Source organism: Macrobrachium rosenbergii, chromosome 48, assembly GCF_040412425.1.
Source record: "Macrobrachium rosenbergii isolate ZJJX-2024 chromosome 48, ASM4041242v1, whole genome shotgun sequence".
NCBI classification, from domain to species: Eukaryota; Metazoa; Arthropoda; class Malacostraca; order Decapoda; family Palaemonidae; genus Macrobrachium; species Macrobrachium rosenbergii.
The window spans coordinates 14,191,184-14,200,501 of record NC_089788.1 but is presented as its reverse complement, the minus strand read 5'-3'; the positions used below and the strand labels follow the sequence as shown (position 1 = coordinate 14,200,501).

Below are 9,318 nucleotides of genomic sequence, written 5' to 3'. Positions count from 1 at the left end.
TTATTTGAAGACATGCATCTTTGTGTTGTTTTCATGCAGAATGTTGTATTCTTTTAGTTATTCAAAGGTTTGTTCCTTTACATTTAGTCAGTGCCGTTGGAATTAATAACATGGGGTTTCGAGATTGGGAAAGACAAGAAAAATGCTCCTGTGGAGATTTATTATCTCACATTCCTTGCTGTTTGCCTTTTGTAAAGAGACAGGTGCTAGTAAAATACCTCGATTTTAGATAGTTATAGAGAGAGGTGATTCATTATGCAGTAATCAAAAGCGGGAAAGATTCTTTCCCTCAAACTGACTTGCAGGTTTGATGGTCCTTATGTATCCTTGTTCATTTTTCATTATTTTGATTTAAGATGATTCACGTATATTCCCTTGTAACATTTCTGTGTAGCATTATTTCTAAGTTATTACTTTTTATAATAGTAACTTCAAGGTCGTTCTCGTATATCTTTCGGTAGTATCCTCTGATAATGGTATGACTATTAATCATAGCCATTTTTTCATTACTTGTTTTTTGTCCTTTTCCCCCTTTGCAGCTTCTCTTTTTATCAAGCTCCTTTGTCTTTGATTTTCTCTTGTGTTTCCTCCCCTTATATGTCCTGCTCTTCAGTAGTGCAAGAGCCCTCTGCCCTCCTTTCTCATACCCTCACATCTCATTTCTCTTGAGAGCCTTTTAGTACCCTCTTCCCATTTGTTGTTGCCTTTATTCTTTTTCTCATTACTTTCCCACACCACCACAAAGCTCCATTTTATGGTGCAGCCTCCCCTTTTGTCATTTCAAGGCTTGTGCATTTAGTATTGTTTCGTGTATTTAGTTTCGTTTTATTATGGTCACCCTTCTCACTGGCTTTACTCCTCACTGCCTCTTAGTCTTTTCTTCATTTCATTTAGTTTATTTGACAAAAGCTCCTCGGATCGGTTCAGCAACTCAGATTGAAGTGTTTTACAAGGGAATTGGTCATTGAAGTTGCCTCTAAGTTGCATCTTTTGTAGAAGAAAAAAATCAAATGGCTGTAGACGTTGAAGGGGCTTTTAAACTTCACTTTGATGAAGTAAAAAAAAAAAAAAAAAGGTTGTGAAAGTAGCCACCTTCATATTTACAATCTCATTCACCTTCATATTATAATCTCCGCAGCATCTGTTGGATAAAAAATCTAAACATGTATTGCGGGTAGTGGTGAAAATGTAGGTGAATAGTGTGATTTCGAAATTCGATTCTTGTTGACTTGAGAGCGAGACCACCCACATCCAAAAAGAATTTTCTTTTAATATCCCTGTGGCATATTTAGGGTTTCCGACAAAGAACCTATCCATAAATAGAGAGAAGCTTGTAACTGATGATTCATTACTGCAGTAATAAATATGCTTTTGAAAATTCACTTAATCTGGACTTGCAACGTATCTTCGTTCCGTATTTTTTAGCACAACTTGAATCGATATTGTAATTGAAAATAGAAAGATGAATCTCATTTGTGGAAGATGTAAGTGGTCTAGTATTTATGAGGGACTTGAAAAATAAGCGATCGAGTTAAAAGGGCCTTGTGCTTAATTGTGAAAAAGAATTTACATTGCTCTCGAGTAAACGCCAAACTGGTTAGAATGACAGTGGAGGAACTTTATTATCGGTACAGATTGTTCAAGGGTTCGAAGCGAATGTAAATAAGGACCTCATGTCACCGGAGAAGCTGCTTAGACGAGAAATTACAGTGTATCAGTGAAATTATTTTTTACTATACACTGTAATTGTATATCTCTTATTTTATATAAATGTGTGTTCCCAGGAATGAAAGTTTAATATTAAACGCAGTGGCACATTATTAGCTAAAGAACAGAACTAGGATAAATCTCAGAACTTCCCCCGTAGTGGGTTTCCGTTAGTGCATCTCACACGGTGCACTGTAGGCATTACTTAAGGTTCTTTGCAGCTTCCCTTCGGCCCCTAACTGCAACCTCTTTTATTCCTTTTACTGTACCTCCGTTCATATTTTCTTTCTCCCCCTTGCCATCCACCCTCTCCTAACAATTGTTTTATAGTGCAGTTGCATGGTTTTCCTCCTGTTACACCTTTCAGACCTTTCTACTCTCATTTTTCCTGTCAGCGCTGAATGACCTCATAGGTCCAATGCTTGGCCTTTGGCCTAAATTCTATATTCTATATCCTATCTCAGAACTTGACCCTTCGCTTTTTGTCTTAGCATGAGGCTGTAGAGGTATGTAAAGAGCAATTTTAGCTTTTAGGTGGGGTAAAAGAGCAGGTTGTTTGAAGGGGTTATTGTTGATATGGTGAGAAAAAAAAACGGTAAACGGAATAGAACTGAACCTTCAGAACACCACTAGAAACATGAAAAAGGCACATGTAATACCGTTCAGTATGAAAGGAGTTGGAGAAAAAATTGAAGTAACAGAGAATATTAAGATCTAAAATTAAGAGCTTTTATTAAACAGGGGCCATTCCCAGGCTTTTATTGGAGAAGTTAGATATTACCAAGCTTGATGACAAATGTTTCAAATGTTACTGAGAAATGAAGACGAAAAATGCAAGTTAGATAGAATTTCGCTGGTGAATCCTGACTTCTGAAGTTCGGGGTCGTGGCAGAAATTATGATATTCAGAGACTTATATACAGTATGTGATGTTAAAATACGAAATGTGAGTATATTACAAGACATGTCTATCTTCATTTCGAAAGCTGTCATTTGATCTTGCAGTTGGAAAATGTGAGTGACTGGAATTAATTAAAAAAGGAATCTTATGTTTGAATAGATTTCAAGTACTCTAAATTACATGGAAGCAAGAAACTATCACGTGAACTAGGACATTTGATTCGATTACCGATGTGTACTATACGAGTGATTTTTTCAAATCGTAGCCATATGTGGTATCGGTACTGCCTTGCAACTCAAAAGATAAACATCAACTCAGCAAAGCTTACACAGACCTCTTGATGCAGAAGGTGCTGAGTGTATAAACCTCGTTTGCTGCTTGGGCCCTGTGGTGTCAGCGTCGCCATTCTGCAAGCGGAAAGCCTGCTGATATCTTATCTCATGCAGAGTACAGAGCTACCATTGTTGACGTGTTATTGTGTGTTATTTTTCTCTCGCCTGACTTTCTCTCCTGCGCCTTCTTTTACGTCATACGGATATGCTTGTACTCCATGCATATGACTAGTTTCTTTGCTTCATATTAATGTGTACTCGTATTTTCTCTTATGTGGACAGAGGGCATGTTGTAGAGTATTACATTTTTCGTAAATTTTCCTTTTCTCAATTTTTAATTTACTTTTTTTTTATCAAAATTACTTTTATCGTTATTTCCAGTACTTGCCCCATATATATATATATATATATATATATATATATATATATATATATATATATATATATATATATATATACATATGTGTGTGTATACATACATATATATACGCATGTATGTGTATATATACACAATTTATATATATATATGTGTGTGTGTGTGTATGTGTGTATCGCCTGTTAACTTGGTATCGCGTCCAGCTCACACCTGAGTGACCCGTGTTCGATTCTCAAAACGGACGAGGAGGGACGAAAGGGTGCTTTCCCTAAAATCCGGCATGCATTTGTTGACCTAAGCAGTGAATGAGGTATCTAGTTGTTATTCGACCTTTGAGGGTCGTAATTATGGTTGAGGGAGGTAGAAAGAGAGTAGAGAGAAAACACCAGACTTGAGTAGTCATCACTCCGTCAAGATATATACCATGAAAACAGGAAAGCTTCGACTATGTAACCTTTTACAAGATACTCCATCATCATATTGTAGACAAGATTATCTGCTTTTAGTTTACCATTTTCTCACAAGGCGTTATTTGCTCCTGTTTTATATACACCTCCCGTAAGGCTTGCCCGTTTGCAACATTCCTTTGCTAAGGCAGAGGTGACTCAGAGTATTCAAAATATTGCCGTCGTAGTTTAGGCTTCTTGAGAAAAGGGTTGTTTTGGGGGTGGCAGGAGGGGGGGGGTGGAGGCTTAGAGTAAGCTGCCACTGTAATTCCCTATTGTACTACGCATCAATTGAGCTTTTATGGGAATGTGTTTATTGTTGTGCAATTGAAATTGTGTTTTGTAACAATTCTAGACTCGATATTCAAGTGAATAAAGTATTTTGAACGCGGATGTATTTGGCTGATTAGACAAATGATAGGACTTGATTGTGAAAGTTACGATGCGAATGGGTAAACGGAGGTGAGGAGATATAACATTATATGCATTATATATGTATGTATATATATATATATATATATATATATATATATATATATATATATATATATATATATATATATATATATATATATATATATATATATATATATATATATATATATATATTGTGTGTGTGTGCGTGCATGTCTGCCGCGCGCTCGATAATTATTTGCTCAAACTTCGTTTTCCCCATTTTCTCTGCGTAATATTGAATATCCTGAAACCTTCTGTCGTCCTTACATTATATTTTTATTTTCAGCTTTTGAAATGTTGCTCTTTGCCATCATAAATTTATCATTCTTTAGTGCGTAAAGTTACCAACTTTTTATCATTTGTTCCTCATGCAGTTTAATTCTTTTCTCATCTCCCTTTGTGGAAATCTTATGTTCAGAATATTCTCGTAGTCTCCAACACTCATACGTTAACTTATCTAAAGCTGTGTATGTCGCTCGGATCGTGATATCAGTGAATAAATACATTCTGTAGGGGTACCTATCTTGACGGTCCTTCAAGATAAGAGCGTGAGATTAGATATCTCCTCCCCCCATATCTCTCTCTCTCTCTCTCTCTCTCTCTCTCTCTCTCTCTCTCTCTCTCTCTCTCTCCTTATAATATTTGGCGACGCTGGAGAAAACAGAGCCCTGTAACAGGATAGTGCTATGTTAAAATGACAAACAAATTCTCTCTCTCTCTCTCTCTCTCTCTCTCTCTCTCTCTCTCTCTCTCTCTCTCTCTCTCTCTCTCTCTCTCTCTTGTCATGTGATATTACGCGCAGCTAGAGAAAACATAGCAGTGTAATGGCACAGTGCTATGTTAAAATGACCAACATTATTCTCTCTCTCTCTCTCTCTCTCTCTCTCTCTCTCTCTCTCTCTCTCTCTCTCTCTCTCGTTTGAAACCAGGCAAATATCTGTGGTATGATGATGGTTACAGATGTTTCTGACACGGGGTGGAAGGGTCGTAAATTTTGCTGTAGCTTAGTCTGTGTATTTGTTGATGCAAATATAAACATGATTTATTTCTGTATGTATTTAAGAAAATCTCTTGTTTCCTCTTGACCAGTGGACGTTCTGTGTTTGTGTGTATATATATATATATATATATATATATATATATATATATATATATATATATATATATATATATATATATATATATATATATATATATATATATATATATATATATATATATTTTATATATACTCGTATATATATAATTTATGTTTATACTATTGCTTGTGTATAGTAGTATGAATGACCTTTCGAAATTTGTGGATTCTTTCATGTTGTTATCGCGATGCTGGAGTGAGTGGTTGTGGGAAGATCTTTGTGGGACGAACCCCCCGCCAAACACGCGTATTCCGATGTTGTGGTCGACTTGCATACGGTTGACAGGTCTTGGCCACGTGCCACATGTCTCATTATATATATGTATATGTATATATGTATATATATATATATATATATATATATATATATATATATATATATATATATATATAATGAAAGCTCATGCCCATATATTTATGTATGTGCATATATATAGACATATTTATATTATATGTATATACTTATATCACAGAGCCTATTCCCATAATTTTCGGTTTTTTTTTTCACTGAAAATCAGATTAAAGGTCACGTCCATTTTCACTCTTTGAAAAATCTATCAAAACAATCGCATATATGCACTGTAGCCTGTCCTATATATACTGTATATATATATATATATATATATATATATATATATATATATATATATATATATATATATATATATATTACTACTTTTCGTTTGAAAATATTTCAAACGCATTAACGTCAATGTCATGGGCTTTGTTTTTCTGATTGTAAATATTTGTTGACGCATAAGTGGGTTTCAAGTAGTCTGTAAGTATAAATAATAAGGCGCTAAAGTTATTAGTTTTTTCCACAATTGATTTTGTTGTCAAAATGTCTTATAGGTGTTTGGTGCCAATCTCTCTCTCTCTCTCTCTCTCTCTCTCTCTCTCTCTCTCTCTCTCTCTCTCTCTCTCACACACACACACACACACACGCACACACAGTCTGTTTGTGTTCTCTCTTTCTACTTAAGTTGACTACATTATTTCAGAATATTTTTTTTAAGAATGAATGATTTAGGGATTTTGTTTGTATATTATTTTTTAAGTCTAAGAGGTAGTGTAATTATACTCATTTGAAATTTTAAAAGAGAATGTAAACGTATTTTTATTGACCTCAAGAGAGTGTATGTGTGTGTGTGCGTATTTTATAAGCTTTGAACAGAACGTAAGCGTGATGTTTTTGCTAGTTAAAGAGAGCTTGTAATGCGTAATTAAAGCCCTTTGCAGCTTTGCCGTATTTTTTCATACTTTTCTCGTGTTCTTTGTATTAATGTATTTTATGTATTTTGTAGAATACTATGATCGTACCTTCGAAAATGAAAACAAGGAATAAGCAGGATGAAAATCTGCGTGTAATGCACTCCACCTTTAGTCTTGCCATGCGAAGGCATCCACACTGCCAGTGGTGAAGGATGCTGCCCTTGAGGGGAATACCCTGAGACTTATCGTCTCGACTGTAGGGTGGAGGGTAATCTCATCATCGTCATCATCATCATCACCTTCTACTTTTTTCTACTTTTTCTTCTTCGTTTTTCTCCCCCACCTCAGTCGCGTCGCTATACGGGCCAGGTGGCGTCCGCCCTCCCCCTCCTAGGCTCCCCAGTTGAAATTTCCCCCTTTGTAGCTAAACTTGAACTTTTGGTGGTCAAAAGCAGAATTATAATTATAGGTTTTTAACACAAATAACATGATTGTTCATGATATTTTAACCAGCTTAATGTTAACTTATATAGAAATATGAAGTGACTGAAACTATAGTTACAGTTTTGAATAAGTGCAATGCAATTTGCCACTGTTGCTCAGAGTTAATTTCCAGGGAGAGGAGATGAAGAAGCGGGAGTGGGATAGGTTGAAATTTTGAAGAGACTGTGGAGGATCATCAGTCTTTTGTGTTGTTGATGATATGCACTATTTTGATATATTTACATGACAAGGCTTATTATACTATAGTTGAAAGTTAAACCTTGATAATAGAAATTAGGCTAGTGTTGAATATAAGGTTGTGAGGAAATTTACATTAAAGTATTTGATACATTTGCATATTGTAAGTTTGAAAATTAATTGACAATTGAGCTCTCGCATTTCAAATACAGGTTTACTAATTACTAATACTGTGATTTTCCTTCATTCTCATGGATATATACATTCGAGAATAGTATATTTTACTAATTACAGAATTGTACATCAGTTTTGTGTACTTTTCTGTCCCCCAAAAAATATCATGGCCCCACGTAGCCCCCCACTGATAGAATGCTAGCTACGCCACTGCCCCCCCTCCCCTCCTTCAACGCCTTACAGTGCGAAAGGGCCTTTGTGAAATTGCGCCACTTACGTCTCTCCTATGCTGCCTTCCTTGCACAAATCCCCACACATCTCCCCTTGTCTTAAAATTCTCGTCCATACAGGCCTGTGTTTTCCACCTTCTGGTGCTGACAGAAATCTAGCTGTCACTGTCACGAACCCCATCATCATTATCTTATGTATATATATGGAACTTCCGTAATTTCCTTCATCATTTCGTTTCATTGTCATTCATCATTCCGTTTCATCGCCATACCTCAATTCGTGTCCGCAGAGCAATACAGATTGATAATGATAGACTACTTTCATATGTAATTCCAGTCTTATTTGATTTCCAAATCTTATTCTCTCTACCCATTGTTTGATTTACAATTTTATTCTTTCAGTGAATTCCAACTCGAGAGAACTTGTATTGCATGTCATTGTTCCTAAACATGTCAAAGGTTATCAGGGTCATTAATCCATTGAGCGTTGGTTCATCCGTTTGTGCATATTTTCTTCTCGGTAATTATTTCCTTAGATGTCTCATGTGTCCTGTCTCTCTTGATATACTGTATGATGCATTCTGTTAAGCAAGCTTTGCAAAGTATGCTGCGTTTAGTGACTAAATCATCGTGTATTTATTGTAAGTCTGTCAGATATCTGTTGTTATTCCAGTCCGAGCCATTTCCGTCTCCACCCACTTTCCCGATATAAAATCTAAAAGAACGGCAAATAACAAAGTTGACATAACATTTCCCTGTAGCATCCAACTATTGAGTATAAATTCACATGAGAGGATTCCAACCATATGAACTTTGCATCGACTTTATTGATAGATAATTTCGGCACAGTCAGCGTTAAATTGTTAACGAGAATACCATTGTGACACAAGACTTTTCATATTAGTAGTTTATGAAAGTTGTTAAATTGCCATCTTATCAGTAAAGGCCATCAGAAGATGATTTTTTAAATACTCGGCGGCACAATATGTTTGGACACAAATATCTGATCTGTACAACTCTTACCCCTTCTAAAACCAACTTGTTTTTATCACTAAGCATTGTATCTATCTCTTTCTCCAATCTGCAAAGAATAAGCACGATGAATATTCCCCAGAACAGAGTAAGTGCAATGCCCACGATGAATATTTCCCAGAACAGAGTAAGTGCAATGCCCACGATGAAAATTTCCCAGAACAGAGTAAGTGCAGTGTCCCTATAGTTTCCACGTTAAATCCTGTTACCTCCTTGGAACTTTTGCCAAGACTTCCAGTTCCCAGTTATAAGGCATTGTTTATTCATTCCGAGTCTGCAAAACAGTCTAATCAGTCCAAATCCCTGCTAGGATTCCACCAGAGCCTGATGCTCTCCATCCCATGAGTTTCCTGACTACTGATTCCACTTCAAAAGCCATGCACGCCATCATTATTACATTGGGAATTCACTAGCTTCTGGTGTATTAGTCAAATAATACCACCTATTGGGCTCTTGAAACACTAATACACAAGTTACTGCAGTTTCAGAATGATTCTTCAATGATTTCCACGAGTATTTAGGGGGTCCCATTTGCAGTATCTGCAAAATCAGCAGTAAGGCAAGGGAATATCTACCATTTTTATCAGTTTTGTATTTTTGTAGATATTGCAGTCTTCCATTTTAGGGCAGTATA

General features: G+C 36.0%; 1 protein-coding gene across 4 annotated transcripts in view; it reads left to right on the top strand.

Annotated features, from left to right (window-relative positions):
* BORCS5 (BLOC-1 related complex subunit 5) overlaps positions 1-9,318 on the top strand; it is a 352,792-nt gene that overhangs the window by 290,383 nt on the left and 53,091 nt on the right. The gene's annotated exons all lie outside the window — the stretch shown is intronic.